This window comes from Phyllopteryx taeniolatus, chromosome 1, assembly GCF_024500385.1.
Source record: "Phyllopteryx taeniolatus isolate TA_2022b chromosome 1, UOR_Ptae_1.2, whole genome shotgun sequence".
In the NCBI taxonomy this organism is placed as follows: domain Eukaryota; kingdom Metazoa; phylum Chordata; class Actinopteri; order Syngnathiformes; family Syngnathidae; genus Phyllopteryx; species Phyllopteryx taeniolatus.
In genome coordinates this window covers 49,983,422-50,002,326 of record NC_084502.1, presented here as the reverse complement: position 1 = coordinate 50,002,326, position 18,905 = coordinate 49,983,422, and the positions used below count along the sequence as shown (strand labels likewise).

The 18,905-nt window shown below is 40.1% G+C and overlaps 1 protein-coding gene across 1 annotated transcript in view; it reads right to left on the bottom strand.

The window, feature by feature from the left end:
- The window catches only part of fignl2 (fidgetin like 2), a 543,953-nt gene that overhangs the window by 170,089 nt on the left and 354,959 nt on the right, over window positions 1-18,905 (bottom strand). The gene's annotated exons all lie outside the window — the stretch shown is intronic.

The following is an 18,905-nucleotide window of genomic DNA, read 5'->3' as shown; positions in this document are numbered from 1 at the left end:
GCACAAACTGGTCGTATCGCAGAATTGGCCTAACTTGAAAACACGCAAGCCAGGCGTGGAAAATTCTGACTTACACACCAACGGGAGAATATGGCGCAATGTGGATAAAAGATGAGGCAATTTTAAAAAAGCATTAAGAGCCATCGAGCATCCTCAATTAAGCAGCTGGCAATTTAGCATTTTGTGTACAAATATTCTTTGTAGTTGCAAGTTTTGGAAGTGTACAAAGTTTTTCAAACTAAAGTGAAGAAACCTCAGAAAATTATTTCCTTCATCTGACTTCACCAAAACCCTCCTCTGTTTGAGTATATGACCCATTTTATTATCCCATTTCTGGACATATTTGCCACATTTTTTCACCTACTTGTCTTAAAGTTTTGCTACTTACAGATCATCAGATGGTAGTATACTATACTGGACATATGTCTCACATTGACTACACTGAGCAAAAGCACCTGTAAGTAATGTTATGGTTGCGTACTGTACTGGTCACCTTCGTAATGAACAAAGCCACACACAGTGTTAAGTTCATTTTCTAGTTCAAAGTTCCGTTCGCTGTTCCAAAAATTAACGAGTTCCGTTCAGAGTTCATAATTAAAAATGTTGAACTACGTTCACCGTCTAAAATGACGAGTTCATAGTTCTTGTTTTTCCCAATACGTATATGTATGTTGCTAACGAGCTATTACACTCAAAATAATACCGGCATTTTATTTCCCCATTATTGGCACCCATTCAGTCCACACTAGTAACCAGCTGCAGCTTTCACCCTACAATCTCAAATACATGAGGAAAAACTTGAATGGTCTTTTTTAAAATGAGGAATTGAAACAAAAACAGGACTTTTGTCCTTAGTGTGCAAACAAAACACGCAACACATTTTGACATGAACAATGGTGAAAGGACGTTGATAACTTTGCATTCCTAGCAGGTCTGGCTGACTATATTAACACAATAGTTTAGCTTATCTAGTCCAATATTGCAAAACTAAATAAATTCCATATTATGTGAGTGTGATCATACAGTGTTTTAACTAAAGCATTCTGATATAAATAATTTTCCGAACAAAGAACACATTCTCTTCCATTTACGGAGTGTTGATAAATGCACTTTGCGCAAGTAAACATGAACTGCCGCACTGAAATGGTTGCCAAATACGTCGTTTGTCCCCCGACATATGAAGGCTCGTATATACCTGTAGTGTGTTCAGCCGGGTTTTGTCCTGGAAGTCCCTAACAAAACCTGGCACTCTTGAATGAAAATGAATTTTTGTTCAAAAACAGTTAACAGGCGGGTTATTAAGCGGGTTCTCAATAACGTTCATCAAGCAGAAAAGAACTAAGTTCAATTCACGTGTGCCCAAAATATGAACTAGTTCATGAACTCTCGTTCGACGGTACTCATAATGAACAGAAAAAGTAATCACGATTATTTTGACTGATTTTGAAATCACGATTAATAAACCCGATTATTCATTGTTTTCGAAACTTAGTATTAATTTAACTACAAAAAAAACATTTTAAATATAAGTTAATAAAAAAAGAAAGTAAAATAATATTAAAAAAAAATATATATATATATATATATACTTAAAAATAAATACAGCCATGGCTAAAAACATTGGCACGCCTGGGGTGACTATTGTCTATTATATATATTTGTTTAAAAAATTATCTCGATATTCTGGAGTTTAGCAAATAGAAATAATGTTGGTAATCCTAATTAACCTAAAAGAGGAACATTTTAGTCTGATTTCATGTCAGACAGTTGGGGAAAAAAGCGTTTGTCTTTTTATACAAAACCATCAATGACTGTTATCTGTTGTTCCTGCTGTATACGTCCTCCCCTCTTGGGGGCAGTGTGGTGTGATGCATGCATGGAGTTGCATATTACAGTAAGCTAAAAAAAAAAAAAAAAGAGAAGGTCGCTATAAAACTTTATTAAACTAGTTCTTCACAAATTAGGAGGACTATATGCCCGTGAGTATTGTTATATTGTCTGTCTGTATGTGTTACTATGGCGTCTGTGTAAATATTCGTTATTTGAAGGTAAATCCCTCCTGTGATCTAATGCTAAGGTTAGCTCGCCCATCAATAGGGTTTCCCATTGATTGATAGCATAAACTGTCAATTTCGAAAACGATGTGTCTTGTATTTAAATATTTAAGGTGAGTAATTTTTGTTGTTGTTCGTTTAGTTTTACAGTAAACTCCAACTTGGGTGTCAATGAACAGCATAAAGCACGCTGAGGGAAGGCAGAAGAACATGCGTCATGCTTGCTACAAGCAACAGGGTGCGTTCAGGGTGCGTTTACAACGCAGGAACTTGCGTGCACAACCCGCGCCGCTGCACAGTGATCGTTTTTCTTCGATTATAACATATTTATGAAAAAATCGAAATCACGATTCAATTTCAATTAATTGCCCAACCCTATGCCGAGCTAACGTTATGTTAGGAAACATAGACTTAAATCTCACTCATTTGTGCTGTTAATTTCACCACCTTCTCTTGAGTCCCACGATGCGTCGTCTTCGGCGGAGAGAAAGGTCCATGTTACAGGTCCGGAAAGTATTCACAGCACTTCACATTTTTCACATTTTATGTTACAGCTTAATTCCAAAATAGAATCAATTATTTTCCTCAAAATTATGCACACAACACCTATTTTTTGTTTTTGTTGAAATTTTTGCAACTTTATTAAAAAAAAAAAAAAAACGTTATTAAAACCTGTATCTTTAATAAATTTGCAAAAAAGAAAAAAGAAAAAGCTTTTCGCATCGTCATTATGGGGAGTTATGTTTAGACTTTTGAGGGGAAAAAAAGATTCAATTTTGGGATGAGGCTGTAACATAACAAAATGTGGAAAAAGTGAAACGCTGTGAATAATTTTCGGATGCACTGTACAATGAACAGGTGCCTGCCTTGCATTTCACTATGAAATAATTTCCAAATAATTTCCGCATTCTACTTCCCACGCATTGGTGACATAAGTGCATTGTGTCACATATACACTCGCGGTGTGATTCCGTCTTCGGTTGTCTCCACGTTAAAATTAGGATTTGCAGTTTTCAATTTGTTTTTTGAGGTGCAAAATGCTAATTTTATCTCGCAAACTGCGATGCGAGACCGCTTAATTCAAGCCATGTGTGCAGTTGCACACAGCGTGTGTGTGTCAGAAATCATTAGGGGAGAATCGGCCTACCTTGAAATTGCGCATGCCAGGTGTGTTTATAAAAAAAAAAGGAATTGCACGTACGATAACTCACCTCACACCTAATCAGCGTTGAGCGTAATATAACAGTTGCCTCTTTAGCACAGCACCTCTGGGCCCGACTTTCAGACATGACCAATCAACCCACCCATAATCCAACTGTTAGATTCGTGTAACATTTGGCTTGAGTGTAAATTGATTAGTCATGCCCAGCGTGAGGAACAAGACTGACATAGTTGAAAGGTGACTGCTGTGTTACTGTCTTTGATGCTACTTCAGTGTAGCAGCGGAGCTAACACAATACCCCACTAGTGGTGTCACAATACCAAAATTCTGACTTCGATACTGTCCAGTGCCGTGAAACAGTATTGGCCCCCTTGTCAAATTCTTACATTTTCGCATCATCTCCCCACTTTACTTAAGATCAACAAACAAGTGTAACTGTCAGATATATAACCCAAGTGAACTCAAAATACTCTTTTTAAATGATTTCATTTATTAAGGAAAAAAAACTATTCAGTTACCTGGCCCTGTGTAAAAAATTATTACCCCCCCTTGTAAAATCATGTATTAATTGTTCAATCAAGAAATCACTTAAACAGAATCTGTCCCGACAAAATAAAGTCTGACAAAGGATCTAAAAAAGCTGCAAAAAATGACAAATTACACAATAGTTAAGAAATTAAATAATTGACATCTACTGTATTAGTCTGGAAAGGGTTGCAAAAGCAATTTCTCAAGCTTTAGGTTTCCAGCGAACCATAAGGAGAGCCATTATCCTCATATGGAGAAAGCATGGAACAGTGGTGAACCTTCCCAGGAGTGGCCGGCCTACAAAGACTATCCCAAGAGAACAGCAATGACTCATCCAGGAGGCTACAAAGGAACTCAGGACAACTTCTAAAGAACTCCCTTGCCTTAGTTACGGTCAGTGTTCATGACACAACAATAAGGAAGAGCCTGGGCAAAAATGGCATCCATGGCAGAGTTCCAAGGCGAAAACCACTTCTGACCAAAAAGAAAAGGCTCGTCTTATTTTTGCAAAAAAAAAAACATCTGAATGATTCCCAAGACTTTTTGGATAATATTATATAGACTGACGAGATTAAAGTTGAGCTTTTTGGAAGGTGTGTGTCGTTATATCTGGGGTACATTTAGCACAGCATTTCAGAAAAAGAACATCATGCAAATAGTCAACCATGGTGGTGCTAGTGTGATGGTCTTGGGCTGCTTAGCTCCTTTAGGACCTGGACAACTTGTTGTGATTGATGGAACCGTGGAATTCTGTTCTTTAACAGAAAATCCTGAAGGAGAATGTTCAGCCATCAGTTTGTGACCTCAAGATGAAGCGCACTTGGGTTTTGCAGCAGGATAACGATCCAAAACACACAAGCAAGTCAACGTCTGAATGGCTTAAGAAAACTAAATAAAGTTTTTGGAGTGGCCTAGTACAAGTCCAGACTTGAATCCAATTAAAATGCAGTGGCATGACCATAAAAAGGCCGTTCATGCTCGAAATGCCTCCATTTGTACTGAATTCTGCAAGGAAGAGTGGGTCAAAATATCTCTACAGAGATGTGAAAGACTCATTGCCAGTTATAGAAAACGCTTGATTTCAGTTGTTGCCGCTGAGGGTGGCCCAAACAGTTATTAGGTTTAGGGGGCCATTACTTTTTCACACTTTTTCAACTTTATAATTTTTTTCATTATTAATAAATTGAAATCACCATTTAAAACGGCATTAAAAGTTCACTTGGGTGATATTTGTATGATATTTACATTTGTTTGATGATCTTAATCTTAAACTGTGCAAAAAATATAAGTATTAAAGAAGGTTGTCAATACTTTTTCATGGAACTGTACCTGCACAAAGTACCTCAACACAGCTACTGAATCGATACCATGACAAAAATCTAAAACAATAAAAGCAGTGGAATAAAAACTGAAAAAATAACTAAACATTTATATTTATTTTTATTAATTCAAAACTTTGATAGAATTGAAAAATTATGTAATAATGGAATTAGCCTATTCTTAACGAGTAATTTTTTTTTAAATTAGATCAATGCCTGCATTATCATATATATTATAGGACGAATATGTGTGTGTTTGTGTGTATATAAAAATTGTACATCTGCAGTATTTACAGTATATGTATGATATGAAAAAATATTAGAACACCTTTGTTTCTTCTATTTCTTGTTCATTATAATACGTGGTACCACAAAAGGCATTTTACCTGAAGAATAAAAAAGCTTAATTGTATTATTAAATGTAATTTTGGTTATTATCAAGAAAACCATGGAAAATGGTGAGAGTCAGATATCACATCTTATATTAAACTCTTATGAGCTATTTTCATTGTCATCATTATATTTGTCCAAACAAAGGTACCTTTAGTGGCACCTGGCATTAAAAATGAATAAGAAACTGAAGAAACAAGAGGTCTAATATTTTATCCATGACTATACAGTGTAGCGTATATGGGTCAAATAAAAATGTAATTAATTTAGGAGAAAAGAATTAGCAGGAAGCAATGCCTGTGTTACTTCCGGTTTAGCGTAATTGTAAATTACAGCGTTATAAATCAAGCTATTTTAGCTATTAAGAGGGGCACCACGTCGCTTTTTATGTGGATAAAATTTTGGAAAAACAACGAGAAACCTTTTTATCAGTCTCGTAATCTGAAGGTTGCTACACTATGAAATTTTGATAAGAGTTCTAGACGGCCAGAGGTTTCTTTCCTCGAACCCAAACACACAACAATGCAGGTAGTGAATTTAATTGAAAATTTAATGCTCTAATACAGGGAATCTGCAGGGAAAGAACACAGAAAAACACAAAACAAAGAAAGTACAAACGAACATTGGCACAGGAAACTGACTTGTGATGCGAGATTGGTAGAATGAGCGTGTAGTGAATGCTGGGGATTCCTGTTGTCGTTAATTTAAACCCAAATATGCACTAATTTGTAGACCGCAATGTTGGATTTACGTGTCTTGAACACATTTGAGGCAGGCGCGTCAAGCTTCCGAGTGTTCGGCCGGCCCGGTCCACACCAGGAACAGGTGGTTTCGTGGAAAGGGAGAAGAAAAAGGAAAAAGGGAGCCCAAAAAGTTCCTAGGCAGGACGGCCGGAGCCCGGGTGTCTCGGCTCGCAAGACGTTCGGAACGGGCGCGTTGTGCCCGCTTCCGCCCCCCCCCCCGGTGTGAGCGCAGGCCCCCAAAAAGGGTAGCTCGGAGCGCTTGGAGGATGCTCTGCAGTCGGGGATGGTCAGATGTGTCCTCATCACCTCATGGTGAGGTGAGCGTCCTGCCTGGGCCAGTCGTCGGCAAGTTGGTCGGGTGAGACAAGAGCAGCCTCAGAGAGCATAGCTCCGACCTTTTTATGGCCGAAGCGAGCCAAAAGGGGCGTGGACGCCCACCACCCCACTTTCTTTCCCACCACCTTCGGGATCAAAAGGGGAGCGGGACCGACTCTGAGTGTTAATTTTCCATTTTGGGATTATTTTGTGGTTTAAAACCAGTGTAATAAAATATTCATTATTGGATTTAAGATAATGAGACCATTTTCCCGCTTTGTATTGTCCCACGCACATCCTCTTTAATACCTGTAACGAATGTTTCAAATGTTATGTGATTGTTGAGAACACTACTATTTTCAATGTGGCATTTGTGTGATGTCGAATGAAACATTTCATCTGGTTCAGTTGACAACATATTCGACAGACATTCAAGTTTGCAGCCATACAGTCACTACAGTGGCGTTCATGTAAAGTTCTTAAAATATTAACTCCCAGCCAATTTCGGTACAGACTGTGTTTCATGAACCTGCGTCTGTAGTGGCGTTTCGTCCCCTGTGGGTGTCGCTGTTGCTCTGTCCAAACTCCCAGCTTGACTGACCATGTGGCGCGGTACCCAGCAGGGCGGAGACGCCTTTGTTGGTGAAATCCTGCGGGCGGGCTGGCTGGTGGTGGTAGTTAATTAATTTAGTGCTCTAGTGCGACCTCGGTATCTTTGGTTTCCGCTTTGATGCTCCGGGTGCTGGTAATACACTTAGCGTCAGCATGCCAAAGCAAATGTCTGTGTCTTGCTTCTGATAATCATGGCTGGTGATTTACTTAACGTCTGTATGTGAAGTTGAGTCTCGCCACCCGTGGTTATCTATCTCGGCGGGAAGAGCGAGTCTCGCCGGAGACTGGGGTGCTGGGTGTCCGCAGGAGGCAGGAGCTAGCTGGCTCCCGAGCTGGCTTTGAAGCAATTTCATTCTCCCGCCTCCCACACAGTCGCGCGCACACAATTTGTCGGAAAACAGCCAATTAATGGCTGACTGTCAGCTGTTTGGCTCCTGGCCTTTAAGACACCATATAAATTGAACATTGTCGTGTGTTTTTTTGCATACGTTTTTTGTTTGTTTGTTTTTAACTACCGGTACTGAAAGAAACTGGTACCGCGCTATTATTATCATTATTTATTTTTATTTTTTTTACGTCAAATACCTCGGTATGGTGCTGGTTTCGGTACTTGGTGCAACATTATACCCCAGACATCAAAATAAATTAAACTACTATACTAAGGGTATATCTTACGGTGGAACGCACAACAATATATTTTGTCATATCACACTATGATATAGACATTGTAATATCGCAGACTATTGCCGCCCTCACAAAATAGACCAATGTGCAACTTTTGCGGCGTTGGAGTTTGGCGATACCAGCGTATGCTGTGCTTGGCATCAGCAGTTTTGAGCTCGAGCAGTGAGAAAATCCAATGCAAGCACCTTTTTAACCCCCTAACCTCCCTTGTCCAACTAAACTGGGGGTTTAAAGCCACAATAGGTGGTTTAGCACTGCTGCTGTTGTGTAAGAGAGACAGTCTGCATCAAGAAATAATTTGTGTTAAAATCTCCCTTTCCTGTGTTGTTAATAGGACAATAATGAAATAATCAAAGAAACTATATGCAGGTATAATCTGAAGCCCCCAAGATAAAATAATCCTTTTTTGACCCCCAAAAGGGGAAATTCAAGTGGTACAGTAATGCAGGATAAAGCAGCACACAGGAAGAAGAAAACAAAAACAAAGTGGTGATATTCAGGCAAATTAAAAACAAAAAGGACGCTGGTGCGTTTGGCTGCTGCTTTTTCATCCGCAAGTTAAGTTTTAAGTGGCTGTACCATGACCGAAGTTGGAACTCAGGCAGACTTTCACTTGTCTCAGTGTGGTACCCCTCATTGGGTAGCACCATTGCCTCCTTCTCGGGCCAATTAGCTAGCCACCCAGCTCCCTTCAGCTTAATTCCATCTTGATGGGCCAGGGGGGACTACAGTCTTCATCTGCCAAGCTGTGGTTGATCCCGCTCCACCTTTTTCCCTCCTTCTGTTGCGGTCATCATTCGCCTCCAGCGTTGGCTCCTTCCTGGCTTGGGTAGTAGCACTGGCATTCACACCTGTGCAGCTCCCGTTTTCCTCGCTGTCCCTTTCTGCGTCCTGTCTTGTCTCTGTGGTATTACCGCCGCATGGACACAGATTCCTACACTTTCTCTTACACACTCACCCCCTATTAGTTATCTGTTTTGTGTGTAAAGTTTCTTTGAGTGTTTAGAAATGTGCTAAAGTAATCGAGGGCTGCGAGGGGAAAAAAAAGTAAAAAAATCGACTAAGTCGACTACAAAAACTGTTCGACGCAATAATTTCTGCCTCAAGGCAATAAAAAGTATTATTAAAAGCATATTTGCGCCGCCTGGAACCAATTTGTGCCACCCGAACCATATGGCCACTGTCTATGACATTTGTTGCAGATGGACGAACAATTGGCAAAAAAAAAAAAAAAGCATTGTCAATAATGACAGAGGAGCGTCTGTAATGTATTTTTAAGACACTTTTAGATGTGTAATGTAGATATAGCATGATGTATGAGTGAGCTGAAAGGTAGTTCTTTTTTTATTTTTTACCTAAAATGGAAATCACTAGCGTTCTAATGCTAACCGTTTCATGGCATATTTGGTTGTCACAAATTCTGGACCGAGTTTATACCATACACTCCGTACCAACATATGTAGCTTAAGGATAGAAGTCCAGCCCTCATAAATGAGAATATAATACGTTGGAACTACTGAACTACTGTAGCTATAGGATGGTCAATTCTAAAAAGATTCGATAGTGACAGCCCTACAACAAAGCTGTCAAATGTTTCGGAACATCCGTATTTTGTTCCGGAAATCACTGAACGCTGACTCGTTACGGCTTTAACGCAGATTGTTCCGGATATTGGGGGGTAAAAAATCCAGCGTCCGACATTACCAGCCAGTACGGCACTTTGTCCGGCCACTGTGATGAATATTACATAAATTTTATTTGATGAAATAAAACGCTGTATTGTTTAAAAAAGCTGCTTGGGGCACGCTATTTTATTACATCCCTCCCCCCGCCTGCCAAGCCACGGAGGCGAAAGTTATCTTTGCGTCCAGTGTCAACGCATTGTAAGTCACTAATCATCACCTCCATGGTAGAGAATAAACTGCACTTCTTACAATGCTTCTTACACGTATCGTTTACATTATCACGAAGGGGGTGCAAAGAGTGGGCAGGAAAAGACGGAAAAGCATGATGCTAATTGCTAAGCTATCGTGTTATAAAATCGCAAAACACCAAAATAAATGATTGGGTGATACAGTACACTTGTCACATACAGCGGCTGAAATAAGTATTTAACACGTCACCATTTTTCTCACAAAATATATTTCCAAAGTTGCTATTGACATGCCATTTTCACCAAATGTTGGGAGCAACCCAAGTAATCCATACATTCAAAGAAAGTAGAACAAATAAGATCAGAAATTAAGTTGTGTGTAATAATGTGAAATGACACAGGGAAAAAGTATTGACCACATGAAGAAAGGGAGGTGCAAAAAGGCATGGAAAGCCAAGACAACACCTAAAATCTATCAATACTCAAACAGCAATCCAGCCCCTTGTCAGTTTAAATGAATATCAGCTGGTTCAGTCCTAATTGATGGCCTACAAAAAGGTCTCATTACCAAGGTGTGAGTCAAGACACATCTCATCTGGGTAAGAGCAGAGAGCCATCTCAAGACCATCGCAAACTAATTGTTCCAAAACATAACGATGGTATTGGTTACAGGCGGATATCTAAGCTTCTGAATGTTCCAGTGAGCACAGTTGGGGCCATAATACGTAAGAGGAAAGCCAATCATACCACCATAGATTTGCCTTGATCAGGTGCTCCTCGCAAGATTTTTGACAGAGGATTGAAAAAAAGGTCTCATCGCCAAAGTATGAGTCAAGACATATCTCATGATGGGCAAGAGCAAAGAGCTCTCTCAAGACCATCGCAAACTAATTGTTGCAAAACATAACGATGGCATTGGTTATAGGCGCATATCTGAGCTTCTGAATGTTCCAGTGAGCACATAATACGGAAGTGGAAAGCCAAATATACCACCATAAATTTGCCTCGATTTTGTGCTCCTCGCAATATTTCAGTGGAGTGCCAAGAATAATCAGAAGAGTTGTCCAATAGCCAAGGACCACCTTTAAAGAGCTTCAAAAAGACCTGGGTTTAGCAGGTACTGTTGTCACAAGGAAAACAGTGAGTAAGGTACCCCGCCGCCATTGCCTGTATGCACTCTCATCACGCAAAACCCCATTGCTGAAAAAAAAACCAAAGCATGTCAAAGCTCATTTAAAGTTTGCTGAACAACATTTGGACAAGCCAGTTAAATACTGGGAGAATATATTCTGGTCTGATGAGAGCAAAATTGAACTCTTTGAGTGCCATAATTCACACCACGTTTGGAGGAGAAATGGCACTCCACATAACCCTAATAACACCATACCAACAGTGAAGTTCAGAGGAGGGAACATGATGGTGTGGGGCTGCTTTTCAGAAAATGGTACTGGTAAACTTCACATTTAAAGGAAGGTACCGAGACATTCTTGACATTAATCTGCTGCCATGGACGATGAAAATGAAATGAGGGTGGACATTTCAGCAGGATAATGATTCAAAACATACTGCCAAGGAAACTCACAATTGGTTTCAAAGAAAGAAAAATAAAGCTGCTAGAATGGCCCAGCCAATCACCTGACTTGAATCGAATCGAAAAGCTATGGAAAGAACTGAAATTCAAAATCCATAAAAGAAGCTCATGGAAGCTTCAAGATTTGAAGACTGCTTGTGTGGAGTAATGTGCCAAAATCACACCAGAGGAATGCATGCCACTAGTTTCTCCATACAGGAGGCGTCTTGAACCAACCAATAAAGGCTTTTGTGCAATGTATTAAATAAATTCCAGTTGGCGTGTTAAATACTGTATCTGTTTCACAATATTACACACAACTTAATTTCTGATATTATTTGTTCCACTTTCTTTGTATGTATGGATTACTTGGGTTGTTCCCAACATCTGGTGAACATTTCATGTCAATAGCACCTTTGGAAATATATTTAGTGAGAAAAATGGTGACGTGTTAAATACTTATTTCAGCCACTGTAGGTCTGGCTGGAACTGTGTTATTGCAGAAAGTAACCAAGTATGAATAACAAAATAACAAGCCAATTAATACGCATCTGGAGATATAAATGTAAAATAATTCACAGCCTTACAAGACATGAACCGGGTCAGGTTAAAAGTATCTATCCATCTATTTTCTTTACCGCTTATTCTCACTAGGGTCGCGGGTGTGCTGGAGCCTATCCCAGCTATCTTCGGGCGAGAGGTGGGGTAAACCCTGAACCGGTCGCCAGCCAATCGCAGGACACCTACAAACGAACAACCATTCGCACTCACACTCACACCTACGGGCAATTTAGAGTATTCAATCAACCTACCATGCATGTTTTTGGAATGTGGGAGGAAACCGGAGTAGCCGGAGAAAACCCACGCAGGCACAGGGAGAACATGCAAACTCCACACATGCCGGGATTTGAACACAGCTCCTCAAATCTGTGAGGCAGATGTGCTAATGAGTCATCCACCGTGCAGAGGTTAAAAGTATATTATTAATAATAAATATTTGTAATATAAGATAACCTTTATTAGTCCCACAATGGGGAGATTTCCATTATTTCATAGCAATAGCGGATATACGAAATATAAATACATCATATAAATAGCAAAGTAATGCAAATTTATTTATATAGCGCATTTCATACACAAGGTAACTCAATGTGCTTTACATGATTATAAGCATTTAAATACAAAGAAAAAACAGCTTATAAACATTTAAAGCAAAGAGAAAAAAATAAAAGTACAATTAAAACAGCATACAGTGCAACAAATAGCATTTAAAAGTGGAGTTTTTAACCTGGACTTAAAAACATTCACACTGACGTCACTTCTGTTGGCAACTTATTCCATTTGTGTGCAGCTAAATGCTGCTTCACAATGTTTGCTTTGGACTCTGTGCTCCACTATTTGACCTGAGTCTGTCAATCTCAGAGCCCTACTGGGTTTATATTCCATTAGCATTTCTTTCATGTATTCAGGACCGAAACCATCCATCCATCCATTTTCTACCGCTTATCCGAGGTCGGGTCGCGGGGGCAGGAGTTTTAGCAGGGACGCCCAGACTTCCCTCTCCTCAGCCACTTCATCCAGCTCTTCCGGGGGGATCCCGAGGCGTTTCCAGGCCAGCTGAAGGATGTAGTCTCTCCAGCGTGTCCCGGGTCTTCCCCGGGGTCTCTTCCCAGTGGGACGTGCCTGGAACACCTCACCAGGGAGGCGTCCGGGAGGCATCCGAATCAGATGCCCCAGCCACCTCATCTGGATCCTCTCGATGTGAAGGAGCAGCGGCTCTACTCTGAGATCCTCCCGGATGGCCGAGCTTCTCACCCTATCTCTAAGGGAGAGCCCGGACACCCTGCGGAGGAAACTCATTTCGGCCGCTTGTATCCGGGATCTTGTTCTTTCGGTCACGACCCAGAGCTCTTGACCATAGGTGAGAGTAGGAACGTAAATCGAGAGCTTCGCCTTTCGGCTTAGCTCCTTCTTTACCACAACGGACCGATACAAAGTCTGCATCACTGCAGACGCTGCACCGATACACCTGTCGATCTCCCGTTCCATTCTTCCCTCACTCGTGAACAAGACCCCGAGATACTTGAACTCCTCCACTTGGGGCAGGATCTCATCCCCGAGCCGGAGACGGCACGCCACCCTTTTCCGACCGAAACCGTTTAGTGATTTATAGACCAGTAGCAGAACTTTAAAATCAATTCTAAAGCTGACTGGAAGCCAGTGTAAAGACTTTAGAATTGGAGTAATATGCTCTGACCTTTGTTCTGGTCAGAACCCGAGCTGCAGCATTCTGAATGAGATGCAGCTGTTTAATACTCTTTTTGGGGAGCCCAGTCAGTCTACTTGAGATAAAAGCATGGCTGAGCTTCTCCTGGTCTGCTTGCCACATGCAAGCCTTCACTCTGGATATGTTCTTCAGATGGTAGAAGGCAGTTTTAGTAATTGATTTGATATGAATGTTGAAAGTCAGGTCGGAATCTATCAGAACACCAAGGTTTCGGACTTGGTCTTTGGTTTTTAAAGAGAGTGACTCCAGGTATTTACTAACAGCAATCCTCATTATTGCCAGAAACAATTATCTCAGTTTTGTTGTGGTTTAATTGAAGAAAATTTTGGCTCATCCAGATGTTTATCTGTTTTAGACAGTGACACAACACCTCAATTGAACTCTAGTCATCTGGAGACACTGCTAGATATAACAGTGTCATCTGCATAGCTATGATAGTAAAAATTAAAGTTCTGAAGAATTTGACTTAAGGGTAGCATATACAGGCTGAACAGGAGGAGTCCAAGAACTGACCCTTGAGGGACCCCATAGGTCATTGCCATTCGATGAGATTGAACACTTCCAATGGTTACAAAATAACTCCTTTCCTCCAGGTAGGACCTGAACCATTTGAAGACTGTTCCATTTAGTCCTACCCACGTTTCCAACCTGTTCAGCAGTATATTATGAGCTACCGTATCAAAAGCCACACTGAGGTTCAACACGACCAGAATTTAACCCTTTCCCGAATCTGTATTCAATCTTATATCATTTAGCACTTTGATAAGAGCAGATTCTGTACTGTGATGAATTCGGAAAGCTGTTTGAAATTTTTCAAAAAGTCCATTTAAGTTCAAGAAATTGCTGAGTTCCTCAACAATCTTGGCTGTGAAAGGGAGATTTGGGATGGGTCTATAGCTTGCTAACATGGAAGCATCCAGCGTTCTATTTTATTTTATTTTTTTAGCAGAGGCTTAATGGCAGCTAATTTAAGAGCTTTAGGAAACTCGCCTGACTGAAGTGAGCAATTTATTATTTGCTGCAAATCAGGTAGCACAGACTTCGCAATAGCTTTGAAAAGTCAGATGGTATTGGGTCATTGATGGTTTCAGCTGCTGAACTGTTTTCTCTACAGTTTTTTGGTCAACTGTATCAAATTCTGACATAATAAAAGAGTTTTTCCTGGGTGGCTTCAGATGTAGTATAATTTGATCATTTTGCTGATTTGTGCTGATATTTAACCTGATGGACTGTATTTTTTCACTGCATTTATCTGCTGTTAGGAGTTCTGCACCTATCTGATTTGGAGGGGGGTTGTGAGCTTGTCAACCACAGCAAACAGAGTGCGAGTATTGTTGAAGTTCTTACTGATGATTTCAGAAAGGTGATGCTGTCTAGCCCTGACTAACGCTTGGTTAAAATTACAAAGACTCTTCTGTAGAGGTCATAGTCAATTTGAAGTTTAGTTTTTCTCCAATTACGTTCTGCTTTCCTAGACTTTGATTTAGAGGTCTTTACCATCATTGTGCTCCTCCATGGTGTTCTAGGTCGCCTCAAGATTGTCTTAGTTTTAATAGGAGCGACAGTATTCATGACATTTGAGATTTTCCAGGAGAAATTATCCAAAAGTTCAACTGTCTCAGGATTCACAGATTCTGGCACAGCTATGGTCTCCATAAACTTAGTGGCGGTACTCTTATTTATGTACCTTTTCTTAATGGACAGAGGTTGTCTGAACTTTTGGAAGACTCTGTAATTCAAAGAATACACAAAAATGGTCAGAAATAGCCATATCCTTAATGTCAATTGATAGATTTTCAACATCCTTAGAAATGACCAGGTCTAAGATGTGACCTTGAGTGTGTTTTGGACTCTGTCTAGTATAGCAGAGAGTTCTTTAGATTTTTTTTCCCCATGTCATTGTCAACACGAATGTTAAAGTCTCCCGTTATGACAAAATAGTTGTTGTCAGTACAAATAACAGCAGTTCTGAAAAGTCCTCCATAAATTTTCTATTGTATCTTGGAGGCCTAAAAAATATTAACCCTTTGGGTCACCTTTAACTAAAAAACTGAGATATTCAAAAGAGCTAAAATCACCCAGTATAATTTCTTTACACTGAAATAATGACTTAAAAATAACAGCAATACCACCGCCTTTTTTCCCTATTCGACACTTGTTCATAAAATAAAAATTTGCTGGTGTTACATCATTTAAAATGGTATTACAGCTACTTTCTGTTCCCCACGTTTCATTTAGTAGCAAAAGGTCCAGATCATAGGTTGTAATGATATCATTAATCAACATTGATTTATTACCCAGTGACCTGATATTGAAAAGAGCTAGTCTCGCAGAGATAACTGGAGACAATGGTTTGATAGATTCACATTTTATCCTCACTAAGTTTGTAGTTCTAGTTTTTTTTGTGCCATATTTCTCTGACCAACCTTCTGTCCCTTGTAATTACAGGGATGAAAAATGCCTGATCTCCACTGGGGTCTGACTTATTCTGAAAAAGACCCCGCAGATATCAGTCAGATTCGCAGATAAGATTATTCATGGGTGGAGGAGGGGCCCTTCGCATCTTAGTGGATGGTGGTTTCAGGCGAGGGAGGATGGGAGGAAGGTCTTGGCGTGGTGTGCGTTGGATTCCAATATTGACAATAGTCTTCATCCTGTCTGTCACACCTAACAGAGAATTTAGGCTAGTAGAGAGTGAGTTTTGGGTTGGGCTTTGCTCCAATGGGGCAGGGAGGGGTGTGGGAGATTCAACGTGCTGGCTCATCTCATTTGTCATTCGCTCCTCGGATTGTTTGAATGACACTGATGAATCCGTCTGCGCCTCGTGCCGCCTTATCTCTTGTTCCTCCGATTGTTTGGGAACAACTGCAACTTTTTGTCCTTCAGCCGTGTCAACAAGGCCAGTGTTTTCTTTTTGGGCTGCTGAATGACGTACACAGTAAAAATGTTGGCAGCCAATAACTTAACCCCTTGTCTATCTAGACAGAAACTGTCTGCCTTGTAAAAATTTCTGTGCTCCCAAAATGTGGGAGAGGTCCAGTTATGAAAACCTCAGCACCCAAACATTGCACTTTTGTTACGAGATCAATGAAATCTCGCTTCAGTACCTCTGATTGCTGCTTGAGAACATCCAGGGCCGCTGTGTATAATGACAGATTTCACAGTTGGGTGCTGATTAGTGATCTCCAGGATTGTTTTTTTGGAGATATCATTGGTAAAACACAGTACTTTGGTGTTCTTCTCACTGCAAATGTTGTCACATATCTTTGGGCTTTGCTCCCAGTAAATTCCAGGGAGAACTGCTGGATGGTCCATTACCGTTTCCACAGTCCACATCCTCCCTCTTTGTTGCGATAAGTGGCTGTCTGTTAGCACACTTCAACTCATCATTTTGAGACATTGGTAGAGTGGTTTCATTCCCCGACTGTCCATTTACATCCACATACACTTCAAGACGGTTGATTTTCGTTTCCAGGATTGACATCCTATGCAGCAGTCCGTGATAGTCGTGATAGAAAAAGGGAGGCATCTTAATTGCTGGTCTTGTTGCTAATAGGAGGTTTTTGCTTATTAGCAGGCCACATGTAATGGTGAGAGGGTATCATAAAATACAAAAAAAACTACAAAAAAAAGTACAGTCCCACAGGTTTAAAAATATCCAGGAGTCGCCGCTTCTAATTTTTCTTTAGAAGAAAAACAGGCTTATCAGCAAGAAAAAATGTAAACAGAAGCGAAGCAAGCTGTGCGAGCAAATAAGCGTCTGCAGTGTACGAGAGCGAGAGACACGTTCAGCCACATAAACACACGTGATTTTTGTGGCTAACTACACACAAGATTTTGTGGCTAACTACACACAGGCCACGTTGGCTAAGACGTTTCATGACCCAGTGCCAACCCTGAACAAACCAATTGAAAGTGCACCAGTGGCTGTGTGTATCCTCCTCTATCCTACCCACCTTTGGAGGAGTTACAATTTGTTTTAACTACCAATCGTAGGCTATATTAAATTAGCTAACAATGTTTACTTTACCGTAGACCTGCAGATGTGTAACTTATACCAGTTGCACTTCTTTTATTACGTGTGTTATGATCCCAAAGTTTGGACATTCACTATTTCTATGCACTCTTTCCTTCTGGCTCATGCTTTTGCTATGTGAGTCTGCAAGAACAGTCTGTGTTGAAAAATAATCACCGCAAGATCCAGCGATATATCAAGTAATCCACGATATCAGTAAGATAAAAAAAAAATCAGTGATGCAGTGAAGCCGCAAAAAGTGAAAGTTATTATTATTAATATTATTATGATTGTTGTTATTATTAATTTTAAAACAGATTGAGTCACAGGTGCCGGGCGTTGTTTGTTAGAGGTTGATCTGGAGGGTACTGCAGTTGTAGAGTCAGATGGGAACAAAGCTTACTAAAACAACAACAGCAATTTAAACATCATGGAGAAAGCAGTAGAAAGTGCAGCTGCCAGCAAGCAGTTTTGGTAGCAAGACAAAAGCATCAGTGAGCTCAGCACAATTCTTTCATACACGCCGCCAGCATCCAAGCGTGTCAGCAACACGCTCAATGCCCGCTGTCACTGCTCCCTCACTGCCTGTAGAATTTCCAGCGCTTTATGCGGAGCCTGCAGCGCTGTCCAGCATGCACAACGCAAACATCTACCTAATCACTTCTGCTGCCACGCGGACCGTTTATGAGCATCCAACCCATAAAACTCGAACATTAATGGCTTATTGCTTGACTATAAAAGTATTAATATTTGCTATTATTTGTTTTCATTTTTTAATATTCCTGTTGATTGTTTCTTTGGTACTCTGAAAATGGTCATGGGTCAAGTGACCCGCTCCATGTTTAGTTAGCCCCCAAAATATATTTGTAAAAATAAATATATAATGAAACAAAAACAAAAAAAATATTTAGTTTAAGATCAAGCTGGCCAATTTGACCCCCAACATAACGAGGGCTAACAAAAATGAAATCACAATTTAATAGTATGAATCAATACATCATGATTATTATCCAACCCTCCTATTATGTAGATTTCATAGTAACAGAAATAATGTTTCTGGGTCTATTTGACATGTTTAATAATCCAAATGTGTCACAAACAAAAAAACATTTCAATAAACATTTTTCTGTAATTGATTATTTACTCCATTAATTCATTTTTAAAAATTTATATGGAGCATTTTCATCGTATATGTTGATTACAGTCATTCAGCCAAACAGGGAAAGAAACCTCAAACCTGTCTAGCCCTATGTGGAAAAGTAATTGTTAAATTATGAGTTAACTGTGATTAATGACTGTTTTGCAAAGCTGAGTTCACTTTCACTGGCCCACACCAAGGCCTGACTACCACCA